Source organism: Rhinatrema bivittatum, unplaced genomic scaffold, assembly GCF_901001135.1.
Source record: "Rhinatrema bivittatum unplaced genomic scaffold, aRhiBiv1.1, whole genome shotgun sequence".
NCBI lineage: Eukaryota > Metazoa > Chordata > Amphibia > Gymnophiona > Rhinatrematidae > Rhinatrema > Rhinatrema bivittatum.
In genome coordinates this window covers 53,705-73,776 of record NW_021821302.1, presented here as the reverse complement: position 1 = coordinate 73,776, position 20,072 = coordinate 53,705, and the positions used below count along the sequence as shown (strand labels likewise).

The 20,072-nt window shown below is 49.7% G+C and overlaps 1 pseudogene; it reads right to left on the bottom strand.

The window, feature by feature from the left end:
• Positions 1-322: 322 nt before the first annotated feature.
• Positions 323-19,244, bottom strand: LOC115082583 (annotated as a pseudogene).
• Between the last annotated feature and the right edge of the window lie 828 nt (positions 19,245-20,072).

The window sequence follows — 20,072 nt, the reverse complement described above, 5'->3', positions numbered from 1 at the left end:
CCAGCACGCAGTTGAGGTAAAAACCAGGGTGGCGGCAGCCTGTCCTCACAAAGTGCAGTCGGTTGTCACTGCTACTGCTCTTTCAAACTTTGGACAGTCCATAAAAGTAGGGAAGCACGCAAAATTCAAAAGTTCACCACCAGATGGCAGCACAGCTCCAGCAGCCATGGGGAATGGGGCGATATAACCTTGCAGTCTGGATTTTACCAGCCTTCCTCATGATTTTTCCTTGCCCTGGGTGATCCTGTTGACCTCCCCCCAAACAAATCTCCCAGCTAGGCGTGGGTGGAAGGAGAGGAGTTTCTATTTTCATGGAGGCAGACCTGGCAGATACCTGCATGTGTTTCAAGGTCTCGGGTGAGGTGGGGCTGAGAAGGGTAGAGCCCGGTGCCCCATGGCTTGTTCAGAGCAGTCAGTGTTGTTCTGGAAGTCGGGCCAGAGCTCTAGAAGCTGCTCTGCACTGTAGTGGTGCACAATGATGAGTTTCTTGAACTTGCACCTGTCATAAGCTATGTGGTGCCCATTGAATAGTCCAGCGGGTGGTTTTGTTGATCTGGATTGCAGCTCATAGAGGCAGATCCCCATGAAGACATCCTCCATGTTGACCACCTTGAGGCTCTGGGCCACATCATAGATCCTCTTAGCCATGTCTGCTGAGAAGACGTAGCCTGGCCCAGAACAGTACGGGGGGGTAGGTGTCATTGGGGTAGATTTCCTTGGGCACATACCACTTGTATGCCTTGCTCCGCAGCGGGCCTGTGTTGGCCACTATTAAGCCAGAGATGTAGCGCTCCCTGGGCAGCTCCTCTGGCTTCAAGAGACTGTGCACCAGGTAGTCTGCATTGAAGAACATGTCGCTGTCCACTTTCATAACGTATCTGGCATTGGGGCAGTACCTGCTTACCCATTCCATGCCCATCAAGGTCTTGAGGGTCAGGTTGTGGTAGGTGTCCAGGAAGTCCTGCTGAATAATGTCCCCAAACGTCCTGCTCTCCTCCTGGAGAAGGTTCTGCACAGGGCCACCAAAGGCTGGCGCCATCCCGACTAGAAAGAGCCTTGCAATGGACACCCCAGGAATGGCGCTCTCGTTGCCCCCAGGTTTCTCTGATGGCATTCCTAGCAACCACATTCTTTGCCTCTGCTATGATCATCAGCAAAAGAAATGGTGAGGTCTCCTTGCACTTGTCCGGCTCATTGAGAAGGAATTGGTAACTGTAGGGATAGACAACCTGCAGGGGGTGCCTGGCTTGCGGCGGTGGTGGTGGTGACAGTGGTGAGATGTTCTGAGTTTGGTCCATGAGCTCCACCTGCTGCCAGGCCTTACGTCTTGTCCGGGTGTGCACTGAGAGTAGGAACATGCTTGCAAGGAAAAGCAGAAAGGTGAAAACACAGAGGAATGTGGATTGTTTCTTGAGGACATGCCTCATGCTGGAATCACCTCTTCTGGAATTGCCTACGAGAGGGCTTTGGCCTGAAAAGGAACCAAAGATTGTCATTAGGAAGGCAAACCAGAGTTGTCCCAAGCAAAACGGGTCGCTGGACTGGCTGAAGGTCCCAGGTCCTCTTATAGCATGTACAGTGTCACTGATGGACAGTGAGATCAGAGGGCCACTCAGGTACCTTAGAACAATGGTTCTCAACCCAGTTCCTGGGACACAGCCAGTCGGGTTTTCAGGATCTCTACAATGAATGCACATGAGATGGTGAGATCCATGCAAATCTCTCTCATGCATATTCATTGTGCAGATCCTGAAAGCCAGCTCGCTGCCTGTATCCCCAGTACTGGGTAGAGAAAACCCTTGAACTAGAGAAGAGAGTGTCCACCCAAACAGGCAGTCCAAAAAACTAAAAACATCTATGAGAGCCCCCGCCCCCAAGCCCTGGGCAGAATTTAGGGTTAGAAGAGTGCAGACATCCGGAGGAATGATAGGGGTACAAGAAAGCGTTTAAAAGAACCAATTAGTTTTCAATCCTTGTCGTCTATGCCTATAGCTGGTACAGGAAACACAAAGAATGTGACAATGGAAATGTTATGGCAAGCAATAACTCTTGCAAAATAATATAATAATATTATTATAATAATATAATAATATAAACTATAGCTTATATTATAGATATATAATATAATATAATATAATATATAATATAAATAATATAATATAATACATTAATATATTAATAATATAATATAATACATTAATATATTAATAATATAATATAATATATTAATATATTAATATAAATAATATAATATAATATATAATATAATATATAATATAAAATAATATAATAATATAAACTATAGCTTATATTATAGATATTGTAAATATCTTTATCTAATGTAAATATCTTTATCTAAAGTTATCCTCTCCTTTTTTCTTCTCTTCTCCCAAGTTTTAATTCCCTTGTTATTTGTAACTGCTCACTTCCACAGGTTACACTGTTGTTCATTGTACACCCCTGTTATATGTAAACCGGCATGATGTGATTGTATCATGAATGCCGGTATATAAAAATCTTAAATAAATAAATAAATATAATGAAATTGAATATAAATATTAAAGAAATGCAAGATGTTTTGTTAAATTTAAATCCTATGGTAACAAATTATGGGGTAACCTTAAAACAAAAAGTAGAGGAGGATATAATCTCCATTAAGAAAGTTCAGACCTCTATAATTCAAGGGGAATCGGCGGTATTGAAAAAAGTTGTCTTTGGAGAACTCTGTTAGATATACAAATTTAAGAATACTAGTAAATTTTCCAAAATGTAAGATGGTTTCTTTGAAAGAACAATTGAAAAATGATTTCCTTGAAATATTACAAATTTCATCTGAAAATCTTCCACTGATTATAAATGTGTATTTTTTAAATGGGAGAGATCAAGGTATAACATCTGCTTCGGCAGTTCAAGAAACCTCATTAAATGTTACCGAGCTGATAGAAACATCATATAGTTCCCAGGTTGAGAAGAGAGGAACTCTTTTGGTAAAATTTGCCCTGTCTTCGGACAGGGATATAGTGTTAAAAAGATCTTCCCTTTATCTGGGACAAAAAATATGGTTATACCCCGATGTAGCTAAAGAAACACAGCAGAGACGAAAAAAGTTTATAACTTTGGCTAATTTAGCAAGAACATTTGGCATTCAAGTAATTATGAGATTTCCGTGTAAATGTGTTATGCGCATAGATGGAATAAGGTATGTTTACTACGAACCTGAACATCTAGAAAGGTTTTTGGAAGAACGTAGGAACCAGAGGGAGGGGAGTAGCACCTAAAGTCCAGATAAAAGTTGGTAGTAAATGTAATATCTGAATTTTTCTGTAACTTATGGAAATATCATTATGGTTATTTTTGCTCAAATTTGCTCCCAAATTAGTTTGGTAATATGGAAACCAGATAAAGTAAGAAATTATAGGTTTTGGCTTTACCTATCGGTTATGTAATGATTATAATTGCCGATGTGCATTTATAGTCAATTATAATTGCAGATGTGTATAATTTGAGAGGGAACCTTCGGTTCCCTCTCAAATCAGAGTGGCACACAAAGGAACCCTTCAAGTTCCCCCAAATGAATCCACCCGTCTAACCTCCACGAAAGAACGAGCATTCTCCACAGTTGGCCCCATCATCTGGAACAACCTGCCCACTGATCTAAGACTTGCCTGACTACCTTCCGAAAAAAACTCAAGACTTGGCTTTTCGTCCAAGCCTTCCCTCAAGCCTAACATTGCAACAGTTTCTTTCATATAGCTCAATAGACTAAATGTCCGACCCAGCCATTGTATATTCATTCGTGTTCATTCTCCAGTTTTTTCTGTCCTTTCTTTCCTGGCTACCCTAGCCCCCAAGTTTATTCTCCATGTTATTTGTATCTGCGCCTCGGCCTTCTTGTTATATGGTTCTGTTAAGTTAACCCCTACGTTTGATGTAAACCGGCCTGATATGAAGCTTGTCATGAAGTTCGGTATAGAAAAATGTTAAATAAATAAAAAAAATAAAAAAAATACCCGGACGAAGATTTCAACCAGCAGTCTCTGCTTTGAAAAATGTTAATATGAGGGGGAGGGAAGGAGCCTCCCTGACCAGGGCAAGTCCTCGGCACTATACATGCGCAAGCAGGGTTTTTATTAAACATTGTGTTTGAAACTGGTTATGCTGAAAGTAAAAAGGCCACCCAGGCATGAGACCGAAAATATGCAGCAACTCAACTCAAGCATCCAGCACCCAGAAGCGCATAGCGATCCGTTCCAACAGCGCAGCTTCGCTCCGCGCCTTATACCACGCAGCCATCTGTGGACGTCTTCCAAATCGAGGCCGGGGTCAACCCGGCTGCATGGAAAGGCTGCTTTACACTTCGGACGAATAACCTGGCCCCCCTCCCACCCACCGTGGGAGGCAGAGCTGTGGAGAACGTTAAGACCCAAACAAGGCTCTCTCCCTAGCCCGTGCTTTAAAGTTAGCGAAGCGCGGCGGCTATCGTGAGCCCCCCCCACCTGGCAGTTTCTTACCGCAGGAGATAGGTTAAGAGATGGACCCCGCAGTCCATCTTGAGGTGGAGGTCGGAATGGTCGGCGCCGGTTCCCGCCTCCTTCCCCCTCAAAAGCCACCAAGGAAGGACGATGAGAAAATGCCGTTCTGTGCGCTAGCTCCAAACCTGACTGCGAGGAATCCGCGCCTGTTTTTCGCCTGGGGAATTGAGGCGCTCGCGGTCTCTCTGCAGCCCTGGACTGTTTCTCCACCCCCCCACCCCCCCCGGTTGGGAAACTCTTTGTAGCGGCCCCCGAAATCCGTGCGATGCGCGGGCATTCTGAAGCAAGACGACGACGCCCCTTCCTTAGCGGCGCTCAGTGGCCTTGCGTTTAGCCCGGGGCCTCGCAGAAACCGTTGGTACCCGGAAGATGAGACTTGATTGCCGGTCAAGCTCTTCCCTGCACTGCGCTGCAGGAGTCCTGGAAAAGCCCAGTTTTAAACAATTCTAGGGCCTTGTTGATGACCAACAAATTCTTGACCCTCCACCTCTCCTCCATAGATCACTTGTGAAATTCCCTTCCCAGGGCACTGCCCATAGTAGCTGGATCAAGATGTTTAAGAGTTTGCTTAAAGCTGACCTCTGACCTCTGAGTGTTCTTGTGCTTAAAGGTGACCTCTGAGTGAGTGTGTGTGATTAAAGCTGACCTCTGAGTATGCTTGTGAATAATGCTGACCTCTGAGTGTGTGTGTGTGATTAAAGCTGACCTCTGAGTGTTCTTGTGCTTAAAGGTGACCTCTGAGTGAGTGTGTGTGTGTATGTGTGATTAAAGCTGACTCCGGAAGGGAAGAAGGAGGCAGAGGCATAGCCGGAGTGACCACAGTTAAAGGCGGAGTCGCGGCTCCCGATACCCGTCCGGGTGAGGGTTGTCTCGGTGACCCGGTCGCAGAAAGGGTCGGTGCCTTTTCTGGACGGGTTTTTTTCGATGGTGGCTCGGACGAAGGCGAGGTCGATGACTTTACTTCCTCGATGGTCCGAGACTTGCGGTGTTGATGCCAATGCTTCTCTCTATGATCCCCTCGGTCCTGAGGGGGATTAGAGGTAGTTGAAGGCCGAGAAGTCGTCGACGCCGGACGGTCACCAGCCGGTGGCCGATACTGGCACGAAGTGGTTCAGACGACATCGATTGCAATAGACAGCGTTGGAGTCTGAGAATGGAAGAGAAGAGAAGTTCCATTTTCTCCACTCTGGCCTTGCGACCTTTTGGTGTCATTAAGGCACATTTGGTGCAGGTCAGGACATCATGCTCGCACCCGAGACACATTACACAGACCTCTTTGCATCACCTCAAAACCGCAAGTTAAAGAGTTTTTTCTCTCTCACTCGCAGCCAACACTCACAGCCAAGAGATGCGTTCTCCCTCTCATGGGCAACCGGTCTCCTATATGCATTCCCTCCACTTCTCTCGAAGACTCTCGTGAAGTTATGTCAGGACAAGGGACGCATGATCCTGATAGCACCTCATTGGCCTCGCCAAGCGTGGTTTCCAATACTTCAGGATCTCTCCATTCGCAGGCACATTCCCTTGGGAAAGGACCCGCTTCTAGTCACTCAAAACGACGGGTGCCTTCGCCACCCCAGTCTTCAAGCCTTGTTCCTGACGGCATGGATGTTGAAAGGTTAATTCTTCAGCCACTTAACCTTTCGGAGCCAGTTTCTCGTGTCCGGTTGCTTCACGGAAGCCTTCCATGAGAAAGTCTTACCTCTACAAATGGAACAGGTTTAAGTCATGGTGCTCTTCTCAATCCCTTGACCCCTTTACCAGTTCCACCACGAAGTTTCTAGACTATCTCTGGCACCTGTCAGAATCAGGTCTAAAAACATCCACTATCAGGATGCATGTCAGTGTGGTGGTCGCCTTCCATAGAGGTGTCGGGGATGTTCCTATTTCAGTACAGTACAACCCCTCGTAACACGTTTTCTGAAAGGCTTGCTTCACCTCAAGCCTCCACTGCGCCCTCCGGCCCCTTCCTGGGACCTCAGTCTGGTTTTGGGTCGGCTCATGAAACCACCATTCGAGCCTCTCCAGTCCTGTGACCTTCGCTCTCTCACATGGAAAGTGATTTTTCCTTCTGGCAATCACTTCAGCTCGCAGAGTTAGTGAATTACAGGCCCTAGTTACCTATCCGCCTTACACTAAACTCCTGCAGGACCGGGCAGTACTCTGCACTCACCCTAAGTTCTTAGCTAAGGTAGTATCGGAGTTTCACATTAACCAATCCACCTTCTTTCCCAGGCCCCACTCCAATCCAGGTGAGCAGGCTCTGCATACCCTTGACTGTGAACGGGCTCTAGCCTTCTACCTAGACCGTACAGCTGCCCACAGGAAAAACACTCTTTTTCTATTCCACCAAATTGGGGAACACTCTCTTTCCATTCCACCAAATTGGGGCAGCCTGTGGGTAAGCAGGCTCTCTCCTCCTGGTTGGTGGACTGCATATCCTTTTGCTATCAGCAAGCGGGCATTCCACTTCTAGACCGTGTTAAAGCGCACTCTGTGAGGGCCATGGCGACTTCAGTAGCGCACCTACGCTCGGTGCCGCTTCCTGACATTTGCGGGGCTGCCACCTGGAGTTCTCTCCACACTTTCGCAGCCCCACTATTGCTTGGACAAAGCCGGAAGACAGGATTCCATCTTCGGCCAATCTGCCCTGCGTAACCTGTTTCCAACGTGACGTACCTACACCCTTCCGCCTGCCCGGTGGGGTTCAGGATGCCCTCTACCAAATTCCACCCCACTCCTTCTGCCTACTGCACATCTTGGGTACAGTTGGTGCATTTCTCGGACATCCTCAGCTCGGTACTCACCCACGTGTGAGGACTACCATCCTGCTGTCCTGTGAGAACACCTGTTACAGGTAAGCAACATTTGCTATACAGTTCAGATGTCAACCCTTTAACCCTTACAGCTTTGGAGCATAGCCCTTCCATCTCAGCTGGGGCTTTAACCAACCGCACCTTACCTAAAGCACCTCATCAGGGGGGCTGGGCCCCATTTAGTGACAAGCAAACCTTAGCCCCTAGGTGGCTGCAGGCTCCAAGAAGATGCTGCCCCCTCTCCCCATGCCCAATCATGCTGCCGGCACTGCTGAGTGGAGCACGGACATTATAGGGGGAGGGGGGAGTGGAGACTGGGTTTGCAGCAGGAAGGGGGTACAGACCTGGGCAGAGAGTGGCAGGGGGTCATTGCAGTACATTCTGTGTTTTTTGTTTAAGCCCCGATGACTTCCAAGCTGCTAAGGGGCAGGAGCTGCAGAGACCCTAGAGAGATCCTGGCCCAGGGGAGAACGTAGGGAGAGGTGCGGACACAGGAGACATGGAGGGAGGTCAAGGGTCACAGAATCTCACACTCATTCCAGCCCTCACCTGCAGATGTCTGGGAAGTTGCAGGGAGCCCCAGAGAGATGGATCCCGGCCCAGGGAGGGACCGGGTCCCAGGATCTCACCCTCTGTCCGGCTGCGAGCTGCAAAGAGCCCTACACAGAGAGAGAGATCGCGGCCCAGGGGAGAAGGTGGGGAGAGGCGCGGGCAGAGGTTGGAGAGGGTGCGGGGAGGAAGGCACCGGGGGACGTGTGCGATGCTGCTGTGTGGGGATCGCTCCCTTATGCAGAGCCCTTCAGCAGCTCATAAAGACTCTGAGGAGCTCTGCTTTCCTATGGGAATCTAACTTTTTGCTGTTTAATGCGGCGATCGAGGAGGCTCCTGCACAGGTCAAGCAGTTCATATCTCAGGTTCTTAAGGCTGCGAGATGCTCGGTTCCGTCCGAATGGAAGAAGATCGCCGCTCCGGCAATGTCGCGGGCCTGCAGCCGTCCGGATGAGATGCACAGGGGATGGAGCAGGTCAGGGCAAAGCGGAGAAACGGGCTGGATCCTTTGCAGATATAGGGAAGCCCTAGGAGAAGGGGAAATCCGAGCATTCTCCGGGGCGGGGAATAAAGGAAGGGCTGGGGATATTGTTCTATACTTTGTATCTGCTGATGACTAAATTATGATGGATAGAGGCGTTGGGCACTTGCTGTTTTCCTGATAAAAAATAAAGTTTATTGTAATAAAATCACATCGAAGTGTGTTTAAATCAAAGAGAAGATGGATGTGAACCGCGGGACTTGTGGTTTATAAGTGGCTCCCTCTGAGCACTGAGCCACCCGTGGATCCTGGGAGGCTGTAGTGCTCCGGGTAAAGATATCTTTTTGGAGGTGGGTGGGGAGGCGTTTTTACTCCCTGAAAAGGTCAAATATAAGTTCCGAAAAGAGCTTAGTGTGAAAGCCTCGCTGACCCAAGGGTTGGGAGCCGGGTTAGTAACAGTGAGGCTGTGGGTTCGAGCCCCACCAGCTCAGTAAGACCAGGAAGTGGTAGTTTTGGTGAAATTTGGGCCATTTTTGCCTGGTAGAAAGTAATAAAAGCCCCCGCTGCTGGTGGCTCTTTCTTGTTATTAATTAAGGCTCTTTCTCATTAGAGGTATTCACCAGAATATGCTTGGAACACAGGTCTAACTGACCCCCCTCCTCCCCATCCACCCGCACCACTTCCCTACACTGGCCCCCACCTAACTTCTGGCTAAGCTAGACTCGAACCCGCGCCCTCGTATATTCGAGCGAATCCCTGTAACGGAGCCATCGGACAGAGCTGCTGAGCCACCAGTCAGCCGGTTACAGACTGTATTGCTCCTGGTAAAGATATCTTTCAGGAGGTTGGTGGGGAGGCGTTTTTATTCCCTGAAAAGGTCAAATATAAGTTCCGAAATGAGCTTAGTGTGAAAGCCTCGCTGACCCAAGGATTGGGAGCGGGGTTAGTAACATTGAGGTTGTGGGTTCGAAGCCCCACCAGCTCAGTAAGATCATGGATGGTAACATCCTCTCCGCGACAGAGGATGTTACTGACCAGAAAGGGGTAGTTTTGCTGAAATTTGGGCCATTTTGCCTGGTAGAAAGTAGTAAAAGCCCCAGCTGCTGGTGGCTCTTTCTTGTTATTAATTAAGGCTCTTTCTCATTAGAGGTATTCACCGGAATATGCTTGGAACACAGGTCTAACTGACCCCCCTCCTCCCCATCCACCCGCACCACTTCCCTACACTGGGCCCCCACCTAGCTGCTGAGCCACCAGTCAGCCGGTTACAGACTGTAACCCGGGTTTTTACCCCTTATTCTTCTCCTAGCACAGGACTCCAGCCTAAGGACCAGCCCTTCACAGCCGGCTCTGCACTCTCCGGGCAGCCGGGGACAGAGGCTCCGGGGTTTTACCCCTCTCTTGTATTACACCCTCCAGTGATTAACAGATCCTCGCCCGCACTCACAAGAATGAAATGTTCTCTCTTAAAATAAAAGAATCTTTCTATCGCACACAGTGCGCGGTGAAACCTCCTCCCCTATGCAAACAAACATTAAACGTGGACAGATTATGGGTTCCTAGCAGGGGCTGTTAGACCCGGGCTGCGGGGGAGCTTCTGAGCCATCTCTCACCGGCACAGACCGTCCAGCACTGCCCTGGGAAAGGAAGCCCCCAGGACAGATTTTGCCTTCCCCGTGTGCGATATTTACCGCTCATTCTCTCACACACATCGCATCCCTCGGTCATTCATTCGTTCATTTAACCGATTTCTGGTTCCATGCAAACCCCTCAGTCACAATCAGACCGTGAACACGGAGCAGTGAGAGCAGGCTGGCGGGAAGAGCCGCTTAAACCCCGGGGACCTTTGCACGGTTTGCAGGACTTGCAAGCTTAAAGCCTGGGGAGGGGGAGGCCGTAAAGCGCCGCTCATGTCTGGGCCAGAACCCGCGCTTCCCCACAGCCTTAGCCCCCATTGCTCCTTCCGTGCTAAGCGGCTTTTCCCGGCAGGGCGGCCGCTGCCCGCTCTCGGAGCGCACGGCCGGGCTCTCGGTCACCGACCGGAAGCTACAGCTCCGCCATGGCTGTGAGGGCGAGACAGGCAGGGTCGGAGCCTAATCACAGGAGAGAGCTCTGCTGCAGCCCCGCCCCTTCCTGCTGCTGCGAATGGACGGCAGGGGGAGGAGGCGGGGCACAGCACAGCCCGGTCCCAGCCGTTCCTTCGCAGCGAGCAGGAGCTTCAGAGAGACGGATCCAGGCCCAGGGGAGAAGGTGCAGGGGAGGAAGGCCCCGGGGGACGTGTGCGATGCTGCTGTGTGGGGATCGCTCCCTTATGCAGAGCCCTTCAGCAGCTCATAAAGACTCTGAGGAGCTCTGCTTTCCTATGGGAATCTAACTTTTTGCTGTTTAATGCGGCGATCGAGGAGGCTCCTGCACAGGTCAAGCAGTTCATGTCTCAGGTTCTTAAGGCTGCGAGATGCTCGGTTCCATCCGAATGGAAGAAGATCGCCGCTCCAGTATTGTCGCGGGCCTGCAGCCGTCCGGGTGAGATGCACAGGGGATGGAGCAGGTCAGGGCAATACGGAGAAACGGGCTGGATCCTTTACAACTATAGGGAAGCCCTAGGAGAAGGGGAAATCCGAGCATTCTCCGGGGCGGGGGAATAACAGAAGGGCAGGGGATATTGATCTGTACTGTGTATTGGCTGATGACTGAATTATTATTATTATTCATTTCTTTTATATACCGACATTCAATCGAGATATCACATCGGTTTCCAGATAACCAAGAGAATAGTGCACAACACCTCTCTCCATCATAGAATAATGGAGAGAGGTGTTGTGCACTTGCTGTTTTCCTGATAACTAACTTTATTGTAATAAAATCACATCGAAGTGCGTTTAAATCAAAGAGAAGATGGATGTGAACCGCGGGACTTGTGGTTTATAAGTGGCTCCCTTTGAGACCTGAGCCTCTCGTGGATCCTGTAGTGCTCCGGGTAAAGATATCTTTTAAGAGGTGGGTGTGGGGGCGTTTTTACTCCCTGAAAAGGTCAAATATAAGTTCCGAAAAGAGCTTAGTGTGAAAGCCTCGCTGGCCCAAGGGTTGGGTGCCGGGTTAGTAACAGTGAGGCTGTGGGTTCGAACCCCCACCAGTTCAGTAAGACCGTGGATTGTAACATCCTCTCCGGGACGGAGAAACTCAGGAAGACCGTGGATTGAAAGATCCTCTCCGGGACGGAGAAACTCAGGAGGACCGTGGACAGAGGTGACAGAGAAAGAGCGACAGAGGTGAATGAGAAGAGAAAGAGGCTTTTACTACTTTCTACCAGGCAAAATGGCCCAAATTTCACCAAAAGTACCCCTTTTCTGATCCTTGTGATCCTCTGTCCCGTTGTGATCCTGTCCCGGAGAGGATGCTACAATCCACGGTCTTCCGGAGTTTCTCCGTCGCGGAGAGGATGTTACAATCCACGGTCCTCCTGAGTTTCTCCGTCGCGGAGAGGCTGTTACACTCCTACGTCCTCCTGAGTTTCTCCGTCGCCGAGAGGATGCTGCAATCCACGGTCTTTCTGAGCTGGTGAGGCTTCGAACCCACAGCCTCGCTGTTACTAACCCGGCACCCAACCCTTGGGCCAGCGAGGCTTTCACACGAAGCTCTTTTCGGAACTTATATTTGACCTTTTCAGGGAGTAAAAACGCCTCCCCAACCACCCTGAAGAGGTCAAATATAAGTTCCGAAAAAAGCTTAGTGTGAAAGCCTCGCTGGCCCAAGGGTTGGGAGCCGGGTTAGTAACAGTGAGGCTGTGGGTTCGAAGCCCCACCAGCTCAGTAAGATCATGGATGGTAACATCCTCTCCGCGACAGAGGATGTTACTGACCAGAAAGGGGTAGTTTTGCTGAAATTTGGGCCATTTTTCCTAGTAGAAAGTAGTAAAACCCCCAGTCTGCTGGTGGCTCTTTCTTGTTATTAATTAAGGCTCTTTCTCATTAGAGATATTCACCGGAATATGCTTGGAACACAGGTCTAACTGACCCCCTCCTCCCCATCCACCCGCACCACTCACCTACACTGGCCCCCACCTAGCTGCTGAGCCACCAGTCAGCCGGTTACAGACTGTAACCCGGGTTTTTACCCCTTATTCTTCACCTAGCACAGGACTCCAGCCTAAGGACCAGCCCTTCACAGCTCTGCACTCTCCAGGCAGCCGAGGACAGAGGCTCCGGGGTTTTACCCCTCTTTCCACGACTCTTGTATTACACCCTCCGGTGATTAACAGATCCTCGCCCGCACTCACAAGAATGAAATGTTCACTCGTTCAGCACTGCCCTGGGAAAGGAAGCCCCCAGGACATATTTTGCCTTCCCCGTGTGCGATATTTACCGCTCATTCTCTCACACACATCGCATCCCTCGGTCATTCATTCGTTCATTTAACCGATTTCTGGTTCCATGCAAACCCCTCAGTCACAATCAGACCGTGAACACGGAGCAGTGAGAGCAGGCTGGCGGGAAGAGCCGCTTAAACCCCGGGGACCTTTGCACGGTTTGCAGGACTTGCAAGCTTAAAGCCTGGGGAGGGGGAGGCCGTAAAGCGCCGCTCAGGTCTGGGCCAGAACCCGCGCTTCCCCCAGCCTTAGCCCCCATTGCTCCTTCCGTGCTAAGCGGCTTTTCCCGCACGGCGGCAGCTGCCCGCTCTCGGAGCGCACGGCCGAGCTCTCGGTCACCGACCGGAAGCTACAGCTCCGCCATGGCTGTGAGGGCGAGACAGGCAGGGTGGGAGCCTATCACAGGAGAGAGCTCTGCTGCAGCCCCGCCCCTTCCTGCTGCTGCGAATGGACGGCAGGGGGAGGAGGCGGGGCACAGCACAGCCCGGTCCCGGCCGTTCCTTCGCAGCGAGCAGGAGATTCAGAGACCCCCAGAGACGGATCCAGGCCCGGGGGAGAAGGTGGGGGGAGGAAGGCACCGGGGGACGTGTGCGATGCTGCTGTGTGGGGATCGCTCCCTTATGCAGAGCCCTTCAGCAGCTCATAAAGACTCTGAGGAGCTCTGCTTTCCTATGAGAATCTAACGTTTTGCTGTTTAATGCGGCGATCGAGGAGGCTCCTGCACAGGTCAAGCAGTTCATGTCTCAGGTTCTGAAGGCTGCGAGATGCTCGGTTCCGTCCGAATGGAAGAAGATCGCCGCTCCGGCAATGTCGCGGGCCTGCAGCCGTCCGGATGAGATGCACAGGGGATGGAGCAGGTCAGGGCAATGCGGAGGAACGGGCTGGATCCTTTACAGTTATAGGGAAGCCCTAGGAGAAGGGGAAATCCGAGTATTCTCCGGGGCGGGGGAATAACAGAAGGGCTGGGGATATTGCTCTGTACTGTGTATCTGCTGATGACTGAATTATGATGGAGAGAGGTGTTGTGCACTTGCTGTTTTCCTGATAACTAACTTTATTGTAATAAAATCACATCGAAGTGTGTTTAAATCAAAGAGAAGATGGATGTGAACCGCGGGACTTGTGGTTTATAAGTGGCTCCCTCGGAGACCTGAGCCTCTCGTGGATCCTGTAGTGCTCCGGGTAAAGATTAATAACAAGAAAGAGCCACCAGCAGCGGGGGCTTTTACTACTTTCTACCCGGCAAAATGGCCCAAATTTCACCAAAACTACCCCTTTCTGCTCAGTAACATCCTCTATCGCGGAGAGGATGTTACAACCCACGGTCTTACTGAGCTGGTGGGGCTTCGAACCCACAGCCTCACTGTTACTAACCCGGCTCCCAATCCTTGGGTCAGCGAGGCTTTCACACTAAGCTCTTTTCGGAACTTATATTTGACCTTTTCAGGGTGGTTGGGGAGGCGTTTTTACTCTCTGAAAAGGTCAAATATAAGTTCCGGAAAGAGCTTAGTGTGAAAGCCTCGCTGGCCCAAGGATTGGGAGCCGGGTTAGTAACAGTGAGGCTGTGGGTTCGAACCCCCACCAGCTCAGTAACACCGTGGATTGTAACATCCTCTCCGCGACGGAGAAACTCAGGAAGACCGTATCCTCTCAGTGACAGACCCTGGTGAATACCTCTAATGAGAATGAACTGGGGCTTTTACTACTTTCTACTAGGAAAAATGGCCCAAATTTCACCAAAACTACCCACTTTCTAGTCCTTGTGATCCGTACCATCCTCTGTCCCGGAGAGGATGCTGCAATCCACGGTCTTACTGAGCTGGTGGGGGTTCGAACCCACAGCCTCACTGTTACTAACCCGGCTCCCAACCCTTGGGTCAGCGAGGCTTTCACACTAAGCTCTTTTCGGAACTTATATTTGACCTTTTCAGGGATTTAAAAACGCCTCCTCAACCACCTCCGAAAAGATATCTTTACCCGGAGCACTACAGCCTCCCAGGATCCACGGGTGGCTCAGGGCTCATTAAACAGCAAAAAGTTAGATTCCCATAGGAAAGCAGAGCTCCTCAGAGTCTTTATGAGCTGCTGAAGGGCTCTGCATAAGGGAGCGATCCCCACACAGCAGCATCGCACACGTCCCCCGGTGCCTTCCTCCCCGCACCCTCTCCCCTGGGCCGCGATCTCTCTCTCTGTAGGGTTCTTTGTAGCTTGCGGCCGGGCAGAGGGTGAGATCCTGGGACCAAGTCCCTCCCTCCACGTCCCCTCTGCCCGCGCCTCTCCCCATCTTCTCCCCTGGGCCGCGATCTCTCTCTCTCTGTAGGGCTCTTTGCAGCTCGCGGCCGGACAGAGGGTGAGATCCCGGGACCCTGTCCCTCCCTCCATGTCCCCTCTCCCCAAGCTGTAACTCTGTCTGCGCCTCCCCCTACCTTCGCCCCTTGGCCGGGCTCTCTGCACTAGATGACGCCATAGGCCAGGGATTGTTAAAAATCAATTTTGTTACCAAATCATGGGCAGATATTCAAAAGAATTTAAAGAAAATAGAGGAGTGGAATGATGAACCAATTGAGGACATATTAGAAGAAGCTCAGAAAGGGTTCGTGAGGTGGGAGGAAAATAAACAGAAGGCCAAAATTATGATGAATACAGTAAATGAAATTATTAAAAGGGAGACATGAGAAAAAGAATGAGGAAGGGAAAAAACTAGGGGAAGCTGGCTGACAGGGAGAGGTCGAGGTCAGGGAGGTAGAGCTTCAGTGGGAGTCCGGGGGAGGATACAGACCCTAATCAGGGGGGGGGGATGTTTGCATTGCGGGCAAATAGGACATTTCAAGAGGGAATGCCCCCAGATTCTGAGGGAGGAGAGAGTATTTCAGAGATGGAGAATATAAATGAATAGGGAGGTCAGGGGCTACTAACTTTAAGGTCCTGCCGAGAGCCCTTGATAAATTTGAAGGTAGGACCGAGGAAAGAGGAAATCTTTTTACTGGACCCAAAGCTGCCAGATCTTCAGTTATAAACTTACCAGTAGGGGTCGGAATAATGCCTCAAACGTTAACAGTCACAGTCTTTTTTTGTCTCAGTTTTACTGGGTAGGGGTCTCCTGGTCCGGTTAAGAGTACAAATACAAGTGATAGGGGATCAGTTGACTGTCCATATGAATCCCCTTAGACCCCGAGATGAGGTACGGGATGGAAACATGGGAGGATTAAACATTGTACCTTTAGGAATTAAGCTGAAACCGGGGAAGGTATGTCCCGGGGAAGGATAGTATGTCAAAGACAGTATCCTATTTCCCTCGAGGGAAGGAAGGGTCTGCAGCCAATAATAAATGAGTTATTACAGGACGGGCTGATTGAACCCTGCATGTCACCATACAATACCCCAATCCTCCCAGTAAGAAAACCAAATGGTACCTATAGGTTAGTACAAGACCTGAGGGAGTTAAACAAAATAGTACAAGTTAGACACCCAGTAGTCCCGAACCCTTGCACCCTGTTAAGTAAAATCCCCCGAGAGCACAAGTGGTTCAGTGCAATAGATCTGAAGGACGCCTTCTGGGCTGCCCCTAAGCTGAGGAAAGCAGAGACCTGTTTGCATTTGAACGGGAGGAAGGAGCAGTCCCAGTGGAAGGGTCTTCCCCAGGGGTTTACAGAATCCCCGAACCTGTTTGGACAGGTCCTGGAGCAGGTTTTGGGGGAGATTCTTATTGCCCCCGGGGACACATTTATCACAGTGTGTAGATGATTTGCTAATCTCAGGGGAAGCAGCGTCAGAAAAGCCACTAATCAGTTGTCGAATTTCCTATGGGAACAGGGTCTGAGGGCATCCAAGGCTAAGCTGCAGTATGTGGAAAGGGAAGTAAAGTATTTAGGACATTTAATCAGCGAGGAAAAGAGGAGAATAAACCCTGAGCGAATACAGGGAATAGCAGAACAGTCAGCCAGTACCACAGAGCAAGAGAAGATGGAGAAAATTCCTAGCATTAATAGGTTACCGTAGATGGTGGCTAGACTCATACGCCCAGAAACCCATGCCCCTTTATTCTAAACTAATAAAGCCGCGGAAGCCCCAAAGCGAGAGGTTCCGTGGAATGTGCTGAAGCAGATCGTGCCACCATTTTAACCAGAACGACGTGGCCAAGAGGCGAAAGAGGAAGAGTTATTCCTGTGGCCGAGGTCTAGCTCGACCTTCCGGGACGCGGGACTGGTAAAGATGCCCGAATATCCATCCATGTGAGATGAACAGCCTGGCATTTGGCATCCAAGGAGCAATCTGTAACATTCGTGATTTACTACAATTGATCTGCAAGCCAAGCGGAAATCTGGGCGCGCCTTTAGAGTTTTCAGGTAGGGCCCGGCCCGCCCCCCCGATATGAATATTTTTGTGTTCTTCCGTTCTTACCTCATTAATACAATGTCCTTTACAGTGATGAAAAAGTAAGCCAAGAAATGAGTCTTATTTGAAGCTTGCTCAAAAAAAAATATTCTTCTCTGTGATGTTAATTAATATCTTTGCAAATACTGCTCACTGGCGCCACCCAGTGGGAATAAATTGCAATGTGGCCATCACGGTGAAAGGTTGGAGAGCCCAGTTTTGGGCTGCCTGACTCTCCTGGTTTTCTTCCCCTCCCCAAAGTGCTGCTCCTGTGCCCTTCCCCATGCAGAAGAGCTCCAGAGCTACCTGAACCATATTCAGAGTCCAGAACTGCCCAAAGAGTCAACACCCATGTGGGATTCTCCCACCTCCAGACTGGATCTCGAGGGAGCAGAGTGATGGGAACTAACAGCTCGGGGGGGGGGGGGGGGGTTAGTGAAGCATGCCCACCTGCTTTGTCAAATGGTTTTGTGGGTCTTTTACACATCTGGGCATCCCCTCCCACCACTAACAGCACACACACTCATACATAGGTGCCAGCTCTGTAGGGGCCCCCAATATAGAACAACCCCCCAATATAGAACAACTGCTGAGAGAGCCATTGGGCTCGCTGACGAAGCCTCTTCCGAGGGAGCTACGGAAAAGGTCGGAGACCTGCGGGTGGAAATTGGGGACCTTTCAGATATACCGGATGGCCGGGTCAAACAACATTAGATTCATGGAGGCGAGGTCTAAAGGACTTGGAAGCTGTAATTCTCAATCTGACTAAAATAACTTTGGAAATAAACCAGCAATTTCCTAAGATGGACACCTCAATTAAAGATCAAAAAATTAAAACAAACCAACCAACTACAAGAGTGGAGAAGTTAGAGGTGAATCAAAATGAGATATTTAGGGTAGAGGATAGAAATATAAAGAGGATTGAAAATTTGGGAAAACTTAGGAAAATATTCAAATGTAAGTATTTTAAGTTTTCCTTACCCTCCTATTGAAATGTTTAAAAAGTATTTTACCCAAATTTTCGGGCTACCAAAAGAATTGTTTCCCGTATTTACTCGAATATACTATTTGCCAGAAAGAGAGGAAAAAAATACAGCAAGATCAAGAGTTGCTTCAGACACAAGATAATTTGAATCTGACTCAATTGTAAGACTTTACCTTCAGAGACCGATATGAAACAGAGAAGAAGATTATTTCTCTCGTTTACCTCGGTAACGGATAGAGAGTTGGTGTTTAAACACTTTATGCGCAATAGGTGCCAAGGTGCGGGTCTATCCTGACTAATCGAGATCTACGCAAGAGAGGGGGAAGACGTTTATCCTTGTGAAGTCTGAAGTAGAAAGACGAGGCGGTAAATTTGTTGTTAAATATCCCCCGCAAATGTATTTTAACATAGAAAGAGAATCGATATGTTTCCGTTGAACCTGCAGATTTGCATAAGCTTTTGGAAGGCCACCGGTAAGAAATAACTGATGGGTTTGATGCATTGTAGAAAGAGTCCAGCGAGCTAAGTTGAATTCAAGAAGGCATGGGATATTCACAGGGGATCCCCGAGGGAGAAGGTGGCAGCTGGGCAGACAGGACGCAGGATCTTTATCTGCCGTCATGTTCCGTGACCTTATCTAAGACGCAGGGGGCAGTGGCTGATAAAAAGACATTTTATGCCATCCCAGAAATCCCCTTCTGTTCCCCCTGCGGGAAAGCTTCTCTTCAAGGCTGTGAGCAGCGCACACTTAAATATCCCTCTCTTACCAGGCGCGACAGCCAAAGTCCAGGGCAGAAGCAGTCCTGCCCATGAGGTCAGAGGAGGAAGAGTGGCAGGCTCCCAATTCAGGAGGGAACCCCAGGCCAGAGGAGAAGCAGAAGGGGGGGGGATACGTTTTAAATTGCATTTATTTTAACAACAAACATCCCCCACATATTCCTTCCTAGTCTCACACCCCCCCCCCCTCCCCCCTGGTCCCACCACCACCACCACAGCTGGACCTTCAGTAAGAGGGACTGGTGGAGGAGCTCTCCCCACTCACCTGCTGGCAGGACCCGGGGTGGGCCACGTTGCCTCCTTCCCGTCAGCTGCAAACTGCAGGCGCTGCTGGGTCGGCAAGGAGCAGAGTCCAGGTGGCTGGGAGGGCTGGCTCCAGGGGTTATCCTTAAGGCTGCCCGCCCTCCTGAGACACTCCCCCAGCAGGCACCGAGGGCAGGGATCAGAGCATGGCTGGGGGACAGGCAGCATGAGGGAGGGGAGGCGCACCCTCCGGCTACACACAGGCTCCTAGCACAGGGAGGTCCCACGGCAAGTCAGGGGCAGGGAGCAATCAGTGCATTTATAACACCGCTCAGTGCTTTCCAAGCAACCCAGCTGGGACATTATAAATACCAATCACCTCTCTGTGACTGTACAGTGCTGTGTTCACTGATGGAACTTTATAAATAATCACTGCTCTGACTGTTCAGTGCCGTGAACACTGACTGAGCTTTATAAATACCAATCACCTCTCTGTGACTGTACAGTGCTGTGTTCACTGATGGAACTTTATAAATAATCACTGCTCTGACTGTTCAGTGCCGTGAACACTGACTGAGCTTTATAAATACCAATCACCTCTCTGTGACTGTACAGTGCTGTGTTCACTGATGGAACTTTATAAATAATCACTGCTCTGACTGTTCAGTGCCGTGAACACTGACTGAGCTTTATAAATACCAATCACCTCTCTGTGACTGTACAGTGCTGTGTTCACTGATGGAACTTTATAAATAATCACTGCTCTGACTGTACAGTGCCGTGAACACTGACTGAGCTTTATAAATACCAATCACCTCTCTGTGACTGTACAGTGCTGTGTTCACTGATGGAACTTTATAAATAATCACTGCTCTGACTGTACAGTGCTGTGAACACTGACTGAGCTTTATAAATACCAATCACCTCTCTGTGACTGTACAGTGCTGTG